This window comes from Mustela lutreola, chromosome 4 (assembly GCF_030435805.1).
Source record: "Mustela lutreola isolate mMusLut2 chromosome 4, mMusLut2.pri, whole genome shotgun sequence".
Taxonomy (NCBI): Eukaryota; Metazoa; Chordata; class Mammalia; order Carnivora; family Mustelidae; genus Mustela; species Mustela lutreola.
Window position 1 is genome coordinate 196297111 of NC_081293.1, and position 22984 is coordinate 196320094.

The 22984-nt window shown below is 44.3% G+C and overlaps 4 non-coding genes across 4 annotated transcripts; 2 read left to right on the top strand and 2 right to left on the bottom strand.

Annotated features, from left to right (window-relative positions):
• The first annotated feature begins 10938 nt into the window (after window positions 1–10938).
• TRNAC-GCA (transfer RNA cysteine (anticodon GCA)) lies at window positions 10939–11010 on the top strand. Its single transcript has one exon. It is a non-coding gene; the product is annotated as a tRNA-Cys (tRNA).
• A 2900-nt stretch (window positions 11011–13910) lies between these two features.
• On the bottom strand, window positions 13911–13982 carry TRNAC-GCA (transfer RNA cysteine (anticodon GCA)). Its single transcript has one exon. It is a non-coding gene; the product is annotated as a tRNA-Cys (tRNA).
• Window positions 13983–16673: 2691 nt separating this feature from the next.
• TRNAC-GCA (transfer RNA cysteine (anticodon GCA)) lies at window positions 16674–16745 on the top strand. The gene has a single exon. It is a non-coding gene; the product is annotated as a tRNA-Cys (tRNA).
• A 2887-nt stretch (window positions 16746–19632) lies between these two features.
• TRNAC-GCA (transfer RNA cysteine (anticodon GCA)) lies at window positions 19633–19704 on the bottom strand. Its single transcript has one exon. It is a non-coding gene; the product is annotated as a tRNA-Cys (tRNA).
• Between the last annotated feature and the right edge of the window lie 3280 nt (window positions 19705–22984).

The following is a 22984-nucleotide window of genomic DNA, read 5'->3' on the forward strand; positions in this document are numbered from 1 at the left end:
GCTCCTGAAAGCAAACCCGAGCGGATTACTCACCCCGGCCCCGGGTAAGGGCGGTGTAATTCCGCCTGGGGCAAAGACACTTGAAAATCACTACAACAGGCCCCTCCCCCAGAAGATCAACAAGAAATCCAGCCGAGACCAAGCTCACCTACCAAGGAGTGCGGTTTCAATACCAAGGAGAGCAGCAGAATTCCAGAGGAGGAGAAAGCCAAGCACGGAACTCATGGCTTTTTTCCTGTGATTTTTTTTTAGTCTTGCAGTTAATTTAATTTTTTCTTTTTCATTTTTTTTTTTTTTCTCGCCTTCGGGTAAAATTTTTTTTTTTTTTTAACTGTTACCTTTTTCTTTTTTAACGATTTTTTACTAGTTTATCTAATATATATATATATATTTTTACATTTTTCTTAGGTGTTTTCTTTTTTAAAAAAAAAAAAATTCTTTTCTTTTTTTTTTTTTTTTTTTTTTTTTTTTTTTTTTTTTTTCTTTTTTCTTTCTTCCTTTTTGAACCTCTTTTTATCCCCTTTCTCCCCACTCACGATTTTGGATCTCTTCTAATTTGGCTAAAGCATATTTTCCTGGGGTTGTTGCCACCCTTTTAGTATTTTACTTGCCCCTTCATTTACTCTTATCTGGACAAAATGACAAGACGTAAAAATTCACCACAAAAAAAAGAACAAGAGGCAGTACCGAAGGCTAGGGACCTAATCAATACAGACATCGGTAATATGTCAGATCTAGAGTTCAGAATGACAATTCTCAAGGTTCTAGCCGGGCTCGAAAAAGGCATGGAAGATATTAGAGAAACCCTCTCGAGAGATATAAAAGCCCTTTCTGGAGAAATAAAAGAACTAAAATCTAACCAAGTTGAAATCAAAAAAGCTATTAATGAGGTGCAATCAAAAATGGAGGCTCTCACTGCTAGGATAAATGAGGCAGAAGAAAGAATTAGTGATATAGAAGACCAAATGACAGAGAATAAAGAAGCTGATCAAAAGAGGGACAAACAGCTACTGGACCACGAGGGGAGAATTCGAGAAATAAGTGACACCATAAGACGAAACAACATTAGAATAATTGGGATTCCAGAAGAAGAAGAAAGTGAGAGGGGAGCAGAAGGTATACTGGAGAGAATTATTGGGGAGAATTTCCCCAATATGGCAAAGGGAACAAGCATCAAAATTCAGGAGGTTCAGAGAATGCCCCTCAAAATAAATAAGAATAGGCCCACACCCCGTCACATAATAGTAAAATTTACAAGTCTCAATGACAAAGAGAAAATCCTGAAAGCAGCCCGGGAAAAGAAGTCTGTAACATACAATGGTAAAAATATTAGATTGGCAGCTGACTTATCCACAGAGACCTGGCAGGCCAGAAAGAGCTGGCATGATATTTTCAGAGCACTAAACGAGAAAAACATGCAGCCAAGAATACTATATCCAGCTAGGCTATCATTGAAAATAGAAGGAGAGATTAAAAGCTTCCAGGACAAACAACAACTGAAAGAATTTGCAAATACCAAACCAGCTCTACAGGAAATATTGAAAGGGGTCCTCTAAGCAAAGAGAGAGCCTACAAGTGGTAGATCAGAAAGGAACAGAGACCATATACAGTAACAGTCACCTTACAGGCAATACAATGGCACTAAATTCATATCTCTCAATAGTTACCCTGAATGTGAATGGGCTAAATGCCCCTGTCAAAAGACACAGGGTATCAGAATGGATAAAAAAACAAAACCCATCTATATGTTGCCTCCAAGAAACACATTTTAAGCCCGAAGACACCTCCAGATTTAAAGTGAGGGGGTGGAAAAGAATTTACCATGCTAATGGACATCAGAAGAAAGCAGGAGTGGCAATCCTTATATCAGATCAATTAGATTTTAAGCCAAAGACTGTAATAAGAGATGAGGAAGGACACTATATCATACTCAAAGGGTCTGTCCAACAAGAAGATTTAACAATTTTAAATATCTATGCCCCCAACGTGGGAGCAGCCAACTATATAAACCAATTAATAACAAAATCAAAGAAACACATAAACAACAATACAATAATAGTAGGGGACTTTAATATTCCCCTCACTGAAATGGACAGGTCATCCAAGCAAAAGATCAGCAAGGAAATAAAGGCCTTAAATGACACACTGGACCAGATGGACATCACAGATATATTCAGAATATTTCATCCCAAAGCAACAGAATACACATTCTTCTCTAGTGCACATGGTACATTCTCCAGAATAGATCACATCCTCGGTCCTAAATCAGGACTCAACCGGTATCAAAAGATTGGGATCATTCCCTGCATATTTTCAGACCACAATGCTCTAAAGCTAGAACTCAACCACAAAAGGAAGTTTGGAAAGAACCCAAATACATGGAGACTAAACAGTATCCTTCTAAAGAATGAATGGGTCAACCGGGAAATTAAAGAAGAATTGAAAAAAATCATGGAAACAAATGATAATGAAAATACAACGGTTCAAAATCTGTGGGACACAACAAAGGCAGTCCTGAGAGGAAAATATATAGCGGTACAAGCCTTTCTCAAGAAACAAGAAAGGTCTCAGGTACACAACCTAACCCTACACCTAAAGGAGCTGGAGAAGGAACAAGAAAGAAACCCTAAGCCCAGCAGGAGAAGAGAAATCATAAAGATCAGAGCAGAAATCAATGAAATAGAAACCAAAAAAACAATAGAACAAATCAACGAAACTAGGAGCTGGTTCTTTGAAAGAATTAATAAAATTGATAAACCCCTGGCCCGACTTATCAAAAAGAAAAGAGAAAGGACCCAAATAAATAAAATCATGAATGAAAGAGGAGAGATCACAACTAACACCAAGGAAATACAAACTATTATAAGAACATACTATGAGCAACTCTACGGCAATAAATTTGACAATCTGGAAGAAATGGATGCATTCCTAGAAACATATAAACTACCACAACTGAACCATGAAGAAATAGAAAGCCTGAACAGACCCATAACCAGTAAGGAGATTGAAACAGTCATTAAAAATCTCCAAACAAACAAAAGCCCAGGGCCAGACGGCTTCCCGGGGGAATTCTACCAAACATTTAAAGAAGAACTAATTTCTATTCTCCTGAAACTGTTCCAAAAAATAGAAATGGAAGGAAAACTTCCAAACTCATTTTATGAGGCCAGCATCACCTTGATCCCAAAACCAGACAAGGATCCCACCAAAAAAGAGAGCTATAGACCGATATCCTTGATGAACACAGATGCGAAAATACTCAACAAAATACTAGCCAATCGGATTCAACAGTACATTAAAAAGATTATTCACCACGACCAAGTGGGATTTATTCCAGGGCTGCAAGGTTGGTTCAACATCCGCAAATCAGTCAATGTGATACAACACATCAATAAAAGTAAGAACAAGAACCATATGATACTCTCAATAGATGCTGAAAAAGCATTTGACAAAGTACAACATCCCTTCCTGATCAAAACTCTTCAAAGTGTAGGGATAGAGGGCACATACCTCAATATCATCAAAGCCATCTATGAAAAACCCACCGCAAATATCATTCTCAATGGAGAAAAACTGAAAGCTTTTCCGCTAAGGTCAGGAACACGGCAGGGATGTCCATTATCACCACTGCTATTCAACATCGTACTAGAGGTCCTAGCCTCAGCAATCAGACAACAAAAGGAAATTAAAGGCATCCAAATCGGCAAAGAAGAAGTCAAATTATCACTCTTCGCAGATGATATGATACTATATGTGGAAAACCCAAAAGACTCCACTCCAAAACTGCTAGAACTTATACAGGAATTCAGTAAAGTGTCAGGATATAAAATCAATGCACAGAAATCAGTTGCATTTCTCTACACCAACAGCAAGACAGAAGAAAGAGATATTAAGGAGTCAATCCCATTTACAATTGCATCCAAAACCATAAGATACCTAGGAATAAACCTAACCAAAGAGACACAGAATCTATACTCAGAAAACTATAAAGTACTCATGAAAGAAATTGAGGAAGACACAAAGAAATGGAAAAATGTTCCATGCTCCTGGATTGGAAGAATAAATATTGTGAAAATGTCTATGCTACCTAAAGCAATCTACACATTTAATGCAATTCCTATCAAAGTACCATCCATCTTTTTCAAAGAAATGGAACAAATAATTCTAAAATTTATATGGAACCAGAAAAGACCTCGAATAGCCAAAGGGATATTGAAAAAGAAAGCCAACGTTGGTGGCATCACAATTCCGGACTTCAAGCTCTATTACAAAGCTGTCATCATCAAGACAGCATGGTACTGGCACAAAAACAGACACATAGATCAATGGAACAGAATAGAGAGCCCAGAAATAGACCCTCAACTCTATGGTCAACTAATCTTCGACAAAGCAGGAAAGAATGTCCAATGGAAAAAAGACAGCCTTTTCAATAAATGGTGCTGGGAAAATTGGACAGCCACATGCAGAAAAATGAAATTGGACCATTTCCTTACACCACACACAAAAATAGACTCAAAATGGATGAAGGACCTCAATGTACGAAAGGAATCCATCAAAATCCTTGAGGAGAACACGGGCAGCAACCTCTTCGACCTCTGCCGCAGCAACATCTTCCTAGGAACAACACAAAAGGCAAGGGAAGCAAGGGAAAAAATGAACTACTGGGATTTCATCAAGATCAAAAGCTTTTGCACAGCAAAGGAAACAGTTAACAAAATCAAAAGACAACTGACAGAATGGGAGAAGATATTTGCAAACGACATATCAGATAAAGGACTAGTGTCCAGAATCTATAAAGAACTTAGCAAACTCAACACCCAAAGAACAAATAATCCAATCAAGAAATGGGCAGAAGACATGAACAGACATTTCTGCAAAGAAGACATCCAGATGGCCAACAGACACATGAAAAAGTGCTCCATATCACTCGGCATCAGGGAAATACAAATCAAAACCACAATGAGATATCACCTCACACCAGTCAGAATGGCTAAAATCAACAAGTCAGGAAATGACAGATGCTGGCGAGGATGCGGAGAAAGGGGAACCCTCCTACACTGTTGGTGGGAATGCAAGCTGGTGCAGCCACTCTGGAAAACAGCATGGAGGTTCCTCAAAATGTTGAAAATAGAACTGCCCTATGACCCAGCAATTGCACTATTGGGTATTTACCCTAAAGATACAAATGTAGTGATCCAAAGGGACACATGCACCCGAATGTTTATAGCAGCAATGTCCACAATAGCCAAACTATGGAAAGAACCTAGATGTCCATCAACAGATGAATGGATAAAGAAGATGTGGTATATATACACAATGGAATACTATGCAGCCATCAAAAGAAATGAAATCTTGCCATTTGCAACAACATGGATGGAACTAGAGCGTATCATGCTTAGCGAAATAAGTCAAGCAGAGAAAGACAACTATCATATGATCTCCCTGATATGAGGAAGTGGTGATGCAACATGGAGGCTTAAGTGGGTAGAAGAATAAATGAAACAAGATGGGATTGGGAGGGAGACAAACCATAAGTGACTCTTAATCTCACAAAACAAACTGAGGGTTGCCGGGGGGAGGGGGTTGGGGAGAAGGGGGTGGGATTATGGACATTGGGGAGGGTATGTGATTTGGTGAGTGCTGTGAAGTGTGTAAACCTGGTGATTCACAGACCTGGGGATAAAAATATATGTATATAAAAAATATATGTTTATAAAAAATAAAAAAAAAAAAATAAAAAATAAAAAATACTGAAATAGAAAAAAAAAAAAAAAAAAAAAAAAAAAAAAAAAAAGCCTGCCCAGTGACACAGATGGAGTAAGGAAGTGGATGCAGAAAAGAAAAGGAATTCCAGAGAAGCTTTCAGGATAAAATATACAGGTCCTGGTGACAGATGAGACGTACAGGATGAGGAATCGTGTGAGAAAGTAGAGTTGGAGAATGAGGACTACTTTTGTCCAGAGAGAGAAGTAAAGAGGAGCTACAGGGAAGGTGGAAAACCTAATCTACTTTGGGCTAGAGATAGGAGCAGGTTTTTGGCCAGGGGAAGGAACAAGATGGAGAAAGAATTGAGTCAGTTCAGTTATGGGGACCAGAGTGCGGATGGAGTGGTTTACTTGGAAGGGGGGATGGGCATGCTTTCCTTGAGATGAACAGGAAAGAAGAAAGGTGAAGACAGGGGCCTCTGAGATGTGGTGGGAAACCAAAGAGCTGCTGTCTTGCTGCTTCTGTTCTGTCTGTTAAGCAGGGGTAGCGTCTTGTGCTGGAATGAGGGGCAGAAGGGGGGGAGGGAAGCATGTCCCTGTAATTGAAACAAAGGAGTCAGGTATCTGCTGTGGGGTGGGGTGTAGCTTAATTGGAGTTATGATCGGGTTCTGCATCTCCGTGAGTCCACTGTGGACAGTGGAGAAAATTGCTGTCCCCTAGAGACACTTGTCTCCACCCAGGTCAGCACAGGAAAAGTACTAATGATTTTATTCTCTAGCTCCTTGTTTTTTATTCTAGGCAAAAGCCAATCCCAAGAGTCTAGGTCACTCTCAGTAGCAGATAAAGTTGCTGGTTCCCTTGCATACACTCTGGTTCCAGGGTCTGTCAGCCCCACACTCACCATCTTTTGTGTGATTCTATCATCAAGAGAAATCTGTTAGCTCCATGGACTCCTGCGGATTTTTACCAGTTCCATTCCACGGTGCAGGGATCTCATCTCTCAACTCCCGGGGTCTCTTCCTATAGTTGCCAAAAGGAGACAGGAAAAGAGAGCAAAAGAACCTAGAACTTGAAGGACAAAGAAGATAGACAATTTAAGCCAAACTGTTATCCGTACTAACATTAAATGTAAATGTATAAAATACCACAGTAAAAAGACAAAGAATGTAACTGGATTAAAAAAAAAAAAGAACAAAGAATGTAACTAGATTAAAAAAAAAAGAACAACTATAGGATGTTCACGTAAGATAGGTAGAAAACATAAGGATATAAATATATTAAAAATAAAAGGACAGAAAGAGATGTAATTATGATAAATATATATCAGGTAGCTATATTAATACCAGACAAATAATTTTTGAGGCAAAAATTATTACAAGAGATAAGGATGATCATTTTGTATTGATAAAAAAGTTTAATTCACCAACTAGGTACCACAATTCTAAATCTGATGCACCTAAAAAAAAAAGTCTCAAAACATATGAAGCAGAAATTAACAGATTAAAAAGGAGAGATGAACAACTTTCCAATTGTGTGAGAGATCTTTAAAACCCTCTTTTGTGAACTGAAAGGACTTGCAGAGATAATATCAGAAAGATATAAAAGATTTGAACAACATGATTAATAAACAGTATTAACACATAAAGAACCTCACACTCAACAATTAGAGAACATGCATTTTTTTCCCCCAGTCACTCATGGACATTTCACACAAACTGACCATATTCTGAGTGTAAAGCAAGTCTTAACTAACTCTAAAGTATTTCAATCACAACAAATGTGTAGCCTGACCAAATTAAATTAAAATTCAAGTAACGATAAATAACGAGAAACCTAACAAATAACTAGAAAATCCCCATCTTCTTAGAAATTAAAAACTATACGTCTAAATAATCCAGGGGCCAAAAGAGAAATTGCGACCGAGTTAGAACTACATGATGATGAATATACCAGATACTGAAACTTGTCAGCTGCAACAGTGACAGTGTGCAGAGAGCAATTTAAACCTTTCCTGCACCCACATCTTTGTGAAAAGAAGAAGGTGAAAATTAATTAACTCTGAATCTATCCCAAAAAAGATAAAAAAGGGCCATAAAGGGGTGTCTGAGTGGCTCATTTCGTTCAGCAACTGACTCCTGATTTTGTCTTAGGTCGTGATCTTGTGGTCATGAGATCCAGCCCCATGTCAGATTCACGTGCTGGGTAGGCATGGAGTCTGTTTGGGATTCTCTCTTGCTCTCCCTCTGCATCTGTCCCATCCTCTCTAAAAATAAAAAATTAAAAAAATAAGCAAAAATGGAAAGGGACAATAAAGCCAAAGGAAAAATAAAAAAAGTAATAAATATGAATTAATGAAAGCATAAATTGATTAAATAGAAAACAGAGAAGTAAGAGATTGCGCCAATGAAGCAAAAGTTGTTCTTTGAAACAAATAATAAAAATGATAACCCAGACAAGACTGACAAAGGAAAAAAAGAAAACGCTAATAATCAATATGAGAGATATTTGAAAGGATACATTATTACAATTTCTAAAGACATTAAGAGGATCATAGGATTATGTTATGAATGACTTTGTGCCAATAAGATATAATATTCAGGTGGCATGGAAAATTTTCTAGGACAATACAACTTACACCAATAGAATGAGTGAGTTTAGCTGGCCTGAGGTGGGTCAGTGGAAAGTTCCACAATTTTAGCTGATCGAGGTGCCAGTATATTGACTTCCTACCCAACGAATGGCAAAGCTCCTCACTCTCCTGTCCCCCAACAAGATCATTTCCTACACCAAAACTTCTGCTTTTCTGTGGTCCCTCCAAACTTCCTTGTAAATTCATGATATCCATATCTACATATAGCCAATGAAGGGTTTGTATCCACAACATAAAGAAATTGGACAAAACAAGAAGAAGAATACAGACAACCCCACAGAAAAACGAACAAGAGATTTGAATAGGCCCTTCACAAAAGTACACACCCACATGACCCATCAGGATATGAGAAGATGCTCAAATGTTCATTAGTCTTTGGGGAGATGTGGTGGAAATCACAAGGAGATAGAATTAGATTCTCACCAGAATTGTTAAAATGGAGAAGACTGGTGGTACTGAGCATTGTGAGAATATGGAGCAGTAGTAAGTTTCCTATGTTGTCTATAAGAGTACAGTTTGATATAACCGCTTCAGAAAACTAGCATTATCAGTTAGAGTTGAAACTGTGAATGCTCTCTTATTCAGCAAATCTATTCTAAACTATATACTTTAGAGTGCACGTACATAAAAGAAGGTTCATACCAGCATTTCTCTTAATAGCTCCCAACTGGAAACAGCTTGAATGCCCATCAGCAGTAGCACAGATAAATAAATCACGGTACAGTCATACACTGGAATGCCAAACAGGAATCAAAAAGAACACATGACTGTCACGGTGACCAAACATGTGTGAGTCTTAGAAACCTAAGGTTGGGTGAGAGAAGCCAGACTCAAAAGAATAAATCCAAAATCAGGCAAAATTGATCGCTGGCGAAGGAATGGTGGTTATCTTTGGGGATAGGAGGCAGTTGGGAGGGGTGCAAAGAAACCCTAAAAATGCTAGAAATTTTCTGTCTTGATTTGGGTGGTGGTTTTGGATGAACGTGTATGTCAGCATTCATTGAGCTGTACGTTTAGAATTTGTGTGCTTTGCGTAAATCACACTTCAACAGGAAGTAAGTAAAAACAAGTTAATTGCATCTTTCATTTCGAGAATGTCTTGATTAGTTTTTCAAATATATGTGATCATTTCTGAGTCTTCTGCTCCTCAGTTTTGATCTCATTTCTCTCTTTTAAGATCCTCATTGATTTATTCAAATGTCAAAGGTGGAGTCTTTGCAGGTCCAAGTCCAGTGTTTCCTATTTCATTGACTCTCATGGATTTTAGGTAGTTTCCTTGTGCATTTTTAAATTTGCTCAGCAAACAGTGACATAGAGCTTCCCAAGTGCCAGTCCTGATTCAAGTGTTTAATGTGGACTAACTCATTTGATCTACCCACCCGTCCATCAAGTATATGCTATTATCATTTCACAGCTTATGCAGTGAGGCATAGAGAGGGGAAGTAGCTGGCTAGAAGGCGCACAGCTGGGGCAAGACTTGGAGCAAGGCTCTCTGCCTTCAGAGCCAATGCCGTGGGCCTCTAGGCAATGCTGCTTCTCACACACTTGGGTTTGTTAAAACCGGGGATCTTGCTGGCACTCAGTTTCTGGCCTCTGGGGAGTTCTGCGCTCTTGCAGGTTCATGAATCTTTCCATTTGACCTGGCAGTCAGCCCTTTTGGGCAGAAACAAGAAATCCTGGGGACTTTAGCATCATGGTAGAAATCAGTGTAAAGATGAGAGTTTCTGCAGCCTCCTGGCCAGGACGGGGAAAGAGAAGCTTCCAGTGGACTTTTGAGGAGATTGCCAGACATCCAGGCTGGTGGGTAGGAGGGGGAAATGCCAGTAGTGGGGAGAGACAGTTTGCAGAAGAGAAAGTTTGACAGCTCCCATGACAGCAGTAGGGGCAGGGACTTGGGATGGCTGGTGATGCAAAGATGCAAATCAAAGTAAGTTTATCTCCTGGACAGGATCAGGCATGGCCCACAGATCAGAATGCTGCCAGGTCAAATGGGGTTCTTTTCTAGTAACATTTCTTGGTCCTTGAATTACATTAGCATAGGTCGGTTCGTGCTTTTGGGGATGCCTAACTCTTCTGCCGTCTACTTCTGACCACTTTTTGGAGTGGTTCATTCTCCGTCTATACTAACTGAAGAAGGGGTTGCTGGGAGGGTCACCTTGTGTCCTAGACCATGATTTGGTAGAGAGTACCCTGAACCAAATGTCAGCCCACGAGGGTGGTGAGGGTCAGACCTTCATGACATGGGTTTGGACAGACACTCAATCATGTTAAGTTTCTGGTTTTCAGGTTCTCACCAGGATGGGCATGGGGATCTGCCTCCCCATGCCATTCTAGCAGCCATCTTTAAAGCTTCTCCAGGCTGCTGCCTGCCCCTAGGGGCTGTAGGCCAGGAGGACATAGGCTGGGGGCTTTTGGGGGAGGGAGCCCATTGCCTGATATGCAGCATGTTGGTGCATTTTCACCCAAACAGGCCAGGCAGTTCCTGAGAGAGGTACTTCAGAAGGCGTTACTCATCCCTGTACAGGTAGTCTGGGTGTGGCTACACAGATGAAGAATATTAATTAAGTCACCCCATAGCAGGAGGGGGTATAGCTCAGGGGTAGAGCATTTGACTGCAGATCAAGAGGTCCCCAGTTCAAATCTGGGTGCCCCCTATTTATTCTTAATTTAAATTGAAGCTGCATTTTTAAAAACTTCCTCTTCCTTATTAGGCGTCAATGTGAAGTTGTTTTCCCCTGAAACCATCCAGTGGTGGACCTTAATACCATAGTTGCTCTGTCTGCCCAGCTCCTTGTGTTCTGGGTCTCCTCTGATTCATCCCTAAGTGGGCAGCATCAGTGATCTGATGTGGACAGTATCTTCCAGGGACAGTCCCCATCTCTGCCTTTGTGTCCTCAGGGCTCCCCCTTCTCAATTCAGGCTTTCTGTGAATGGGGTGGATGGGGTCTTCTCTTTCCAAGCCAAAGGGCTGGGATCTGTGGCTCCCATGTTCACGTGCACGTTGAGGAACTACTGAAGACGTTCGTATGTCTTCTTCAAGCTTTACAAGTAAACTTCTGCATAAGGGACCACTGAATTATATCATCCATCTCCAAACTAGAGAGTGTATTGACTTTCTGTGGTTTGGAAAAGGAGCATCTGGGCATGTGGGTAGACAATCTCAGAGTTCATTCTGAGTTCTGAGATACGGCATGGGATTCACAAGTGATTTCTATGACGTCTTACACCAATCATCATTTATGACCTTTCTCCCAACTCCCTAAAACACATTTCACCACCCTCTAGGCTTTGATCAATAGCAGAATTCTACACTTTTGATGGGCTAAAAACAGGTTTTCATAATAAATTATTTGACAGCAAGAAAGCTTCAATCCCTTTACACAGGATGGTGGGAAAAGGCAGCAGAGAAGCTACTGTGGTCGGACTTTGTCTAACTCGGTCAGCTGGCCCAGAGCTCTCTGTCTGACACCCCGGGTTGAAAATATTCTCTATCCTGAGTTCTGTTATCAGCATTACAGCATGAGGGCCTGAAAAAACAAAACTTCTTTTATCCTCAGGGATGTGTTTTGGAGTTTCCCTTTCATTGAAGCTGATTCTTTTTTGTTAGAGAAAGACTCAAATTTCTGACTTAGTGCTTATTTTTCCAGTTCCATAAACACTTAGAACTTTGGCCGAGAGCCGGGTGGCTTGTCCCTTTCCTGTCCCTGCCCTCCCACGACACCTTCTGATACTGAAAATGACGTCTGGTGGCAGCCTCTGTCCATTTCCTCCTCCTCCCCGTGGGGCCTTCCATAATTGTGTAGGACCTGTTTCTGTTTCTTGCCCTTCCCAAGAGCTCCCGAGTGGCCCCCACCCCCGGATTGAGCCCTTTCCCTCTTATGGGAGAGAGCCTGTGTATATGAGGCCATGTATATGATTTTCATCGCTAAGCTGGGGCTGGTCCCTTCTTCAGTTGTCTTGCTCTGACTGTGAATATGACAACCTTTCTCTACCTTTGGAAATGTCATTCTTTGACTTTATTGTGAGGTTCTGATGGCCTAGGAGGCGAGGTTTCTCCTCATTATTTTCAGACTCCTACACAGTCTGTATGCCTGTTGGGAGCACCCTCCCCATACCCTTGGAACCGTATACTTGGATCATAGAGGCCTCTGGGGAGGCTGACAGGTCAGGGCAGAGACGGCAAGTGTGGAAGAGGGCAGTGTGGCTGAGGGGCTGGGCTGTGCTGGGGTCCCCAGAGGTAGTGAGCTAGTCCTTTGCTCTCAGAACTACCAAGGACATTATGCATCCTAGCTGAGTGGACAGTGGACTCTTGCTATGTGAAACCACAGCAACAGTGCTGGAGGGGAGGGGTTAGAAATGACAAATTCCTGCAACCACCACAGACAGAAGTGGAGAGGGAAGTACAGGCCAGGAGGGGCTTGGGGTTTGGGGCCAACAGGAGTCTAGGCTTCCCTAGAGGGAGATACAAAATGATCATCTTTATCTCTTGTAATGATTTTTGCCTCAAAAATTATTTGTCTGGTATTAATATAGCTACCTGATATATATTTATCATAATTACATCTCTTTCTGTCCTTTTATTTTTAATATATTTATATCCTTATGTTTTCTACCTATCTTACGTGAACATCCTATAGTAGTTCTTTTTTTTTAATCTAGTTACATTCTTTGTTCTTCTTCTTTTTTTTTTTTTAATCCAGTTACATTCTTTGTCTTTTTACTGTGGTATTTTATACATTTACATTTAATGTTAGTACGGATAACAGTTTGGCTTAAATTGTCTATCTTCTTTGTCCTTCAAGTTCTAGGTTCTTTTGCTCTCTTTTCCTGTCTCCTTTTGGCAACTATAGGAAGAGACCCCGGGAGTTGAGAGATGAGATCCCTGCACCGTGGAATGGAACTGGTAAAAATCCGCAGGAGTCCATGGAGCTAACAGATAGCTCTTGATGATAGGATCACACAAAAGTTGGTGAGTGTGGGGCTGACAGACCCTGGAACCAGAGTGTATGCAAGGGAACCAGCAACTTTATCTGCTACTGAGAGTGACCTAGACTCTTGGGATTGGCTTTGCCTAGAATAAAAAACAAGGAGCTAGAGAATAAAATCATTAGCACTTTTCCTGTGCTGACCTGGGTGGAGACAGGTGTCTCTAGGGAACAGCAATTTTCTCACTGTCCACAAAAGGTGGACCCACGGAGATGCAGAACCCAATCATAGCTCCAATTAAGCTACATCCCACCCCACAGCAGATACCTGACTCTTTTGTTTCAATTACAGGGACATGCTTCCCTCCCCCTCTTCCGCCCCTCATTCCAGCACAAGACGCTACCCCTGCTTAACAGACAGGACAGAAGCAGCAAGACGGCAGATCCTTGGTTTCCTCCCATAGGACAGGGACACTGATGACCAGGACACTGATGACGCCCACTTAGGGATGAATCAGAGGAGACCCAGAACTCAAGGATGGTTTCAGGGGAAAACAACTTCACACTGACGCCTAATAAGGAAGAGGAAGCTTTTAAAAATGCAGCTTCAATTTAAATTAGGAATAAATAGGGGGCACCCAGATTTGAACTGGGGACCTCTTGATCTGCAGTCAAATGCTCTACCCCTGAGCTATACCCCCTCCTGCTATGGGGTGACTTAATTAATATTCTTCATCTGTGTAGCCACACCCAGACTACCTGTACAGGGATGAGTAACGCCTTCTGAAGTACCTCTCTCAGGAACTGCCTGGCCTGCCAACATGCTGCATACCAGGCAGCGGGCTCCCTCCGAGGGAGGAATCAGGATGTGTGTAGCTGCAGAACACAGGAAAGGAAAGAATATTTGTAGTGCTTTCTCTCAGTTATTTTTAGCCACTCAGTACCTACAAGGCTGGAGTGTGTAGGCATGTGGGTTATTATTACATGTGTAAATTGGAAAATGAAAGAATCCCCCCCCCCTCATTGGCAGTAGTTGTTTGGTTTATTTTCTCCCACAGGAGATTATATATATATATATATATATATATATATATATATATATTACAGATATGCTATATATAACACATACATAAATATAAAAATTTATATTTAAATATATATTTTTAGGGCTGCCTGGGTGGCGCCGTTGGTTGTGCGTCCAACTTGGTTCTGCCTCAGGTTGTGATCTCTGGGGAGGGGAATCAAGCCCTGCGTCAGGCTCCCTGCTCAGCACAGAGTCAGCTTGAGAGTCCCTCTCCCTCTCTCTCTGCCCCTCCCCACCTCTCTCTCAAAAAAATTTCTGATACATATATATAAATTTAATGTATGTTTATATGTAAATACCTTTGTATGTGTGTATAATCTTTTTTAAAGAAGATTTTATTTATTTATTTATTTGAGAGAGAAACAGAGACAGAACATGAGCAGGGGGCAGGGGCAGAGGGAGAGGGACAAGCAGACCCCCCAGTGAGCAGGGGGCCCTACGAGGGGCTCCATCTCAGCACTCTGAGATCATGATCTGAACCAAAGGCAGGCGCTTAGCTGACTGGGCCACCCAGGCGCTCCTTAATATATAATAATATATTTCTATGGTATCTTTCTAAAGGTCCAAATGAGTTCACATCATACATATGCCAGGCAACTTGCCTTTGGCCCTTAGTGATATTGTTTAAGCGTCTTTCCAAGATCGTACTCTGGACCTCTGTCATCTGTTTCTGTTGTATCATACCCTATCCTGTGACTGCTTTGTGACCTACTCCCAGTCAGTGGAGAGTTAGGTGGTTTCTAGTTTATTGCTAAAGCACAAAAAGGCAAAAGTTGTAACGAGTCTCCACAGATGTGGATCTCTGTGCGCTCACCTGAGTATTTCTGATGGATAAATCCCCAGGAGTGGAACTTTCCTAGAGTATAATTTCTCCTCAGTATCTTTTCTTTTTTTAAAACAAAGGTCACAAGCTCAACATGGAAAACTTGAAAGATAAATAAAAGTGCAGAAAAAAAGCTGAGATCATCTACAATTTCTCTCAGACACACTGTTTTGTAACCTGCCTTTTCTTTTTTTTTATCTTTATTTTTTTTATAAACATATAATGTATTTTTATCCCCAGGGGTACAGGTCTGTGAATCGCCAGGTTTACACACTTCACAGCACTCACCATAGCACATACCTTCCCCAATGTCCATAACCCCACCCCTCTCTCCCGAACCCCCCTCCTCCCAGCAACCCTCAGTTTGTGAGATTAAGAGTCACTTATGGTTTGTCTCCCTCCCGATCCCCATCTTGTTTCATTTCTTCTCCTACCCCCCTAACCCCTCACATTGCATCTCCACTTCCTCATATCAGGGAGATCATGTGATAGTTGTCCTTAGGGAGATCATGTGATAGTTGTCCTTCTCCGATTGACTTATTTCACTAAGCATGATACCATCTAGTTCCATCCACGCCGTCACAAATGGGAAGATTTCATTTCTTTTGATGGCTGCATAGTATTCCATTGTGTATATATACCACATCTTCTTGATCCATTCATCTGTTGACGGACATTTAGGTTCTTTCCATAGTTTGGCTATTGTAGACATGCTGGTGCACGTGCCCTTTCGGATCACTACTTTTGTATCTTTAGGGTAAATACCCAGTAGTGCAATTGCTGGGTCATAGGTAGGTCTATTTTCAACTTTTTGAGGAGCCTCCCTGCTGTTTTCCAGAGTGGTTGCACCAGCTTGCATTGTAACCTGCCTTTTCACATGACATATTAACACAGATGTTCTTTAAAAAAAAAAAAAAAAAAAAAAAGATTTTGTTTATTTATTTGAGAGAGAGTGAGCACGAGCCAGGGTGGGCAGAGGAGGAGGGGCAGAGGGAGAGGCAGAATCCCCCCTGAGCAGAGAGCCCAATCCCAGGACTCCAGCACCCTGATCTGAGCTGAAGGCAGACGCCTAACGGATTGAGCTACCCAGGCGCCCCTTATGGGCGTTCTTCTGTGTCATTAAGTAACCATTGGATATGGGCTCTGAACCTTTGAACCTTCCCTCAGCACAGGGAAGGTGCTGTCATCGGCCACAGTTATGTCACCGTCCCAGTGTCCCTGACATGCTCAAAAGCCCTTAGTGTTGAAGAGAGTGATCTGGATGGTTTTAAAGCTCGGCCCACCTGTAAAGGTCATCAAGGCGACTGGGGGCGTCCTCAGACAGGTGCATATAGTAGAGAGGCGGGAAGAGGGAGGGCTGGGATCCCCCATGAGGAAGACACAAGCTGAGAGAAGCAGAGCTGTATGGGAAATGCCAACCAGCAAAACTGAACCGTGATGTAGCAACACAGGTAAAAGTGTGACTTAGACCATCCTATCAGCTGAGGGGGTATAGCTCAGGGGCAGAGCATTTGACTGCAGATCAAGAGGTCCCTGGTTCAAGTCCGGGTGCCCCCTTTACAAACTTTTACTCCCAAATGGGCTCTTTTCTCTCTGCCCTTGGTGTAGAGTCCTGGGCTTCAGTGAGGGAAAGAGAGCTAGAGCTGCACCCAAAAATCAGTAAGAACAGGGACAGCTAAGGATCATCTGTCCTTAAAAGCTCACCTCACATTGATGGGAAGACGTCTGGCCTCTGTCATTAATTCCAGAACTCCTTCAGACACTGACGTAGCCCCTCATGTCTAGCCAGCCTCCAAGACCTGCTCTGGGGCAGGTGGAAGACATTCCTGTCCACCATGTCCTTCTGCACCCCCCTCCGCCTGTGCCAGCCATCCACGGCCAAGGACGTCAGTGTCAAGGCAGGGCTATGTCAGTGGAGGGCTCTGAGCTTCCCTAAGGCCAAAGGTCCCCTGCTGGACGGCCTGTCACAACCCCTGGCGTGTGAGATGGTAAGAGCCGTGGCATGCGCTGTCATGGAAATACAGCTTACAGGCTCCGGGTCAGGCTGCCTGGATCCGTGCCCCCTTGGGCATGGGGCCAAGGGACTCTATTTTTAACAAGCTCATGGGATGATCCCAGTGGAAAGTCAGAATTGGAAACCACCAATTTTCTTTGTTGCCCCTTGTTACAGGCTTGAAAAGAGGCCATAATTAAGAGATGTGTCCAAGCACACACCTGATTAATCATAGGGTTGGGGCCAGATCCCACATGGCTGGTCTTGGGTTCTTTCCACTTCCCTAACCTGGGACAAGATGCGACGGGGCCCACTGCCTTCAGCTGCTTCCCCCTCCCCATAGCTGAGGCTGCCCTGGGCTGGAGGAGAGAGGCCTTCCCTAATAATGGCCCGAATCATGGCCACCGAATGTCCAGTACTAAACCAGACGAGCTCGCAGTGGCCCTCCCGGCCTGTAGTCAGGTCTTTCCCCCTGAGCCAGGGCTCCTTTCACATTGTATCCTGGTTGACACCACTTCATGGTTGTGGCCTCCCCAGGGAGGGACTCCCCCCCCCCCAGGACCCAGTAGTTTCTGTTTATTCCAGCAGGCCCCATGTCCTGGCGACTCACCCTCTCCTGGCCATGAGCTCCTTGCCCTTTCCCACTGACCCCTCATATCAGTGCCCTGAAGCCGCCCTGTCCCGCCCAACCCCTCCCCTCCTTCTGTCTCTCGCTGGCACACTTTCTTGCTCCCCCTCCTTCCCTCGTCACTCCACGTCTTCCTGGGCTCCCTTCTCCCCCAGCTTCCCCTGTTCGACCACCGGCTGAAGGGTGCTTCCTTTTCCCCTTCCTCATCCCAAGGCCAAATCTTGGGGCTGAGCCTGGGGGAGGCATTTGGCCAGGAAGACGGACGCCGCCCTCGCAGTGAGCAGCCCCATCTGCCTTGAAAGGCCTTGTCTGGGCTCAGCACATCTGGAGGGGGCAGGGATGGGGTTTAAGGCTGCCTGTTTGGGGGTACCAAAGCCCAAAAGCCTTCTGAACTGGCATGGGGACTCTTACTTTGCTGGCTGAAGCCCCTGACTAGGACAGTCAGACCACACACCCTCTCCCCAGTGGGGACCCCTCCCTGTCCCCTCCTGGAGCCACAGGCTTTGTGGGTTCCAAAGCACAAAGATTCTGATGGGCCGGAAAGCTCCCCACTGGGGGTTTTCCATTTCTAGAGCGAGTGGACAGCTACTGCATTCAGTGGGCAGGGGCGGGGAAGCGGACCCTCTGAGAGCAGTTCCATCAGCCTGGATATAAGAGGAAATCTGGAGGCATTGGTGGCATTTGGAGCTGGGATTGATTTCTCCATATCCTCTCATAAATGTCCTTTACAGTTTTAGGAGGACTATTCTTCCCTGATAAATGCCCCAGTGCTCACCAAAGAGACCACAGAGGCTACCAGTTTCAGGGAATTTAGCACCGGCTGGATTCAAGTTTGCCTCTGGAGTTTGGCCCTGCCACGGGGTGCCTTAGGCAGATTTTCTTGGCACGGTCGTCGGAAGCCCCGTGTGTCCTTCTGAGGGCTGGATATAGAAGCTGGACCTCTGAGCTGGTCATGCCTGGCGTGTTAGAATCAGCCACCGGGGTCTTCCTCTCCACGGCCATTTCAGCCGACAGCAGGCAATAAGCTGTTTGGCTGTTTTGCGTCTGTTAACCCTGGTCTGCCGCTTCCCAGCCAGGTGGGACCAACCGGTCCTTTCCTGACTTCAGCACAGGAGGTCTGGTGGTTAACCCTTCATTCCCACACACTGCTTCTCTCTGAGGATCAGTTACTCAGAGGACCAGTTCCCGTAACCAGGCACGCACACAGGTGCAAGCCCAGAATGCACTTCTGTTTGATGGAAACAGACTAGATGGTCCCTGGCAGCCTGTCGGGAGCCCATGGCCCTGGAGGGAGGGTGGGAAGGTCAGGCTCCAAGGGACCCTAGGGACCCCCATCACAGCCGGAGCCACAACAGAGCACCATTTGGGGCAGGAAGCCCTGTGGCCCCCAGGAGGTGCTTGAAGAACCATCAGCTCTGCCGAGGAGCCAGAGGTCTAGACCCTGGAATGAAGCTCACTCTGGAACTGCTGAGCCGGGCCTTTAGCCAGCAGTCGGGGGTGTGGGGTGGGGGTAGCAGTATTGGCACACCTGTTTGGTAGAGCAGGTCGCAGAGCTGGGCTTCCCACCAAGACCCACTATTTTGGGTTGGGGTTCCGGTGCTGGGCAGAGAATAGCAGAACACCCCATCTGCAGCCACCGAGGGGGCCCGGCCAGCACAGCATGGTGGGCTTCAGCGGTGGAGCCCACCTGAGTCTGTGAGAAACTCTGGAGGTGAAACAGAGGGGTCCTGGTTCATCTCTTCTCTCTGAGGTTTCACTACCAGGGAGACAACAGCTGTTGGAGGGGGTAAAAGTAAGTTGGAGGGGGTAAAAGTAAGTATAATAGGGGGCACCTGGATTTGAACCAGGGACCTCTTGATCTGCAGTCAAATGCTCTACCCCTGAGCTATACCCCCACTTGCTCATAGCTGTCTAATAAGCACTCTAATCCTGCAGAGCCACACCCTGACTGTCACCTTGAGATGAGCTCTTGGTAGTGCTCTCCATCCTACACCCCCAGAAGCATGTCCTACCTGCTATGCCCATCCCTGCCTCTTACCTCTGCTTAGAGCCAGTGTTCTTCCTACGCTCAGCCCCTGGGGGTAGGCACTGGCCTTGAAAACATTGAAGATTGCCACTAGAACATTCTGGACTCATCTGGAAGAGCTGGCCTCAGAAATGGCTGCTCAACAGACCTTCTGAGGTTAGGGTTGAGGAGAGCTGGGAAAAGTCAAAGTTCTTGGGCCCCAAGAACTTGGGCCCCTGGGAAGCCCTAAACCAGACTCTCTGGGCAGGGGCCAAGGGACACCGGGAATCTCTAACAAGCTCCTGATGATTTCAGAGCGATCAGTTTACTTTGTGCCCTGCATGGCATAGATCTGGAAAACAAAAATAAAGACAGTCACTAAAATCGTGCCCCCAAAACTTGGTTTAATGACGAGTTACCACTAGGATCCGTGTGTGTGATTAAACGCCTCTTTGCGCTAAACTGGGCAGATGAACTATCCCCTTCATCTCTCTTCTTTTGTCCCTTTATTCTGTTTGTTACTCTTTCCCTGTGTCAGACAGACAGGGTGACCCGAAGAGAGGGTGGAAAGCGTGGAAAGGCAGTGAGGTGGTCATCGGAGCCAGACCCCGGACAGGGTGACTGCAGATGTGTGGTCAGAACAAGAGGAAGGGCCACCAGGTGACGCATAGACTTGAACCAGGGACTACTTGATATGCGGTCAGAGGCTCTTCCCCTGGAACTCGGCCCCCTTATCGGTCTGGGCATTGCTGATGGTCCCCGTGTCGCCTGTGAGCCATTGGGCACTATAACTCCTCACCTCTAGGGAACCAGGGAGAACTGGCTGACTAACCCGCACCTAGGTGGACCTCTCTCTGACTCTGAACTTCCTCTGTCCTTCTCCAGAGACTTCTAGAAATCTTCCCTGCCCACAGCACGGCCACGTCCTCAGTCTCCTCAGGGGACACGAATCACCCTTTACACTGTAGCCACTAAGACAGGTATCCTAAAAGCCTTTTAAAAATCAGCATGAAAAAGTAATCAATTCCTTTTACTGTTAAACACATCATAGAAGAACAGTTTTATCTTTGTAAGAAAGTGATATGCAAATTATAAACACATTATCTCTGAAATGACCTATTTGCTTTTCTCCACACAAGTTAGTTTTGCTTAAAAAAAAAAAAAAAAAGGCAACAACCCCAATCATTTCTGTCCTTAAACAAGAGATGGTTTTATCCTGAAAAGAGACTGATTCCAATAAGATTCGAAATGGGCCGGTGGAGACAGGTCCCAGCTGCCCCCCGAGCCCACCAGCTCCCTTCCGGATTGTGTTGAACCAAAGACCCTGTGTCCAGACTGGTGATCTCACAGCACGGGGACATCCAGACTCAGGATATCTGACATCATTTTGGCGGCTCCAATGGTTTTCTTATTTGAAACAGTTTTTGCATTTCTGTAGAACTAGATGGATTTTTCTTACAAAGCTTCTGTACCTCATCCACCAGGCCAGTCCAAGGATGTCATCACGCCGCATTCCAATGGCTAGAAAGCAAGAAGAAGGTGAAGACCGTTTTGTCAGCTGATCTTTGTCAGCAAATTGTCTTTTTTAATTTCAGAAAGGGCTCATTGGAAACACATCACAGAATTGCTAGGAAGCAGAAGATAAGGCTCGGGAAGGGCTTGGCCACACGGACTCATGGCAAGAGGCCAGAGTCGAATTCCATCCACATGACCCAGAATCAGCTGCTCTGGGCACTTTGTCTCCTGTCCATGGCTGGAATCCCGAGGAGAACATCTACACGAGATGCCTGCCTACCTGCGTAGACTTCCGTTCTACCAGCCTGTATCCACGGAAAACTGGGATGTTATTAGGAAGGGAGATGGGTTGGGAAGCCAGAAACAATTCCTACATGTCCTCAACACCAGTTTTTATGGAAACATTTGCACCAGCAAATATACAGGAATGACCAAGGAAATAGTTGTTGTCACATCTGAACATGTGAGAGAAGGAGGCTTTAAGATAAGTTCAGGGTTTTCCTGTTCTCTGTCTTCTGCTGAGACGTCTGCTAAATATCCCCTTGACTAAGGAACAGGGCTGTTTCTCTTCCTACAAAGCTCAACTCATTATTGAATAAAAAGCAGAAAGGCTAGATCATCATATACATTCAAATGGGAGATATCAAAGTGCGCGCGTGTGTGTGTGTGTGTGTGTCTATGTGTGTGTCCTCCAGTGGGAAATTTACTCCAAGAAGGGCTGGTACTCAAAAGTATTTAGCCATTGTTAAAGCACGGACACTGATCAATCAGAGAAGACATCGGCCATAAACAGCCATTAAATGCCCACTGGAAGGAAAAGCTGCCTCCAATCCATTGGTCAATTGAATCTGTGTAACTGATCAATCAGCTCATTGACCACTGAGAGCCCATGGGTTCTCGGATTTCCAGCCCAGAAGAATCCCCTGGATTTCTACTTTCTTCTATCCCAAGCACGGCAAGAAATCCTACATCCACCCCACTTTCTTTAAGGTCTTTTGCCTGCAACCGACTCCAAATGTTGTATCAGCCTAGGCACATTGTTGCAGAGACAGGAACTGGCTCTGCCTATGGGAAAAGGTGAGACCGTCCTTGTCTAGGTGGCAGGGAGCCCGCAGCACGGAAGGGAAGGTTCGCGAGGCAGGGGTGATCTAAGGGGACTCCGCCTGCTGGGTTCTCGGCCAGCCATTAGGGAGCTGCTGGACGATGCCTGAGCTCTGCCAACCCTGGAATTTGTGTCACTCAGTCTGAGTGCAGTGTGAGTCAGGAGCACCTGTTTGGCCAGAAATACTATGGGACGAAAAGGGAGAAAATAGCCACAAGCTATTCTGCAGCCACAAGCAGAGCCATTTCTTCCAGTAGGGCTCATACAATGGGGGAATCCTCAGAACATGGAAAGAGGGTTCAAAGTTTGCGAGGGAAAAAGAATTGGAATCAGGGACCTCTAGGTTGGCAATTAAGCACTTTTCTTGGTCTCATCTAATAAGCGTGTTTAAATTCTGAACTTTAATGCGGAGTCGAGTTATTAATTATGGGCTGTCACCATGCTTCGCTGGACTGTGACCGTGCGGTCTGTCACCACGCTACCATAGCCACATTCTCTTACCTCTGCACCCTGGCTACTCTCTGGGCTTACAGCCCATCTCTTACAATTCCCT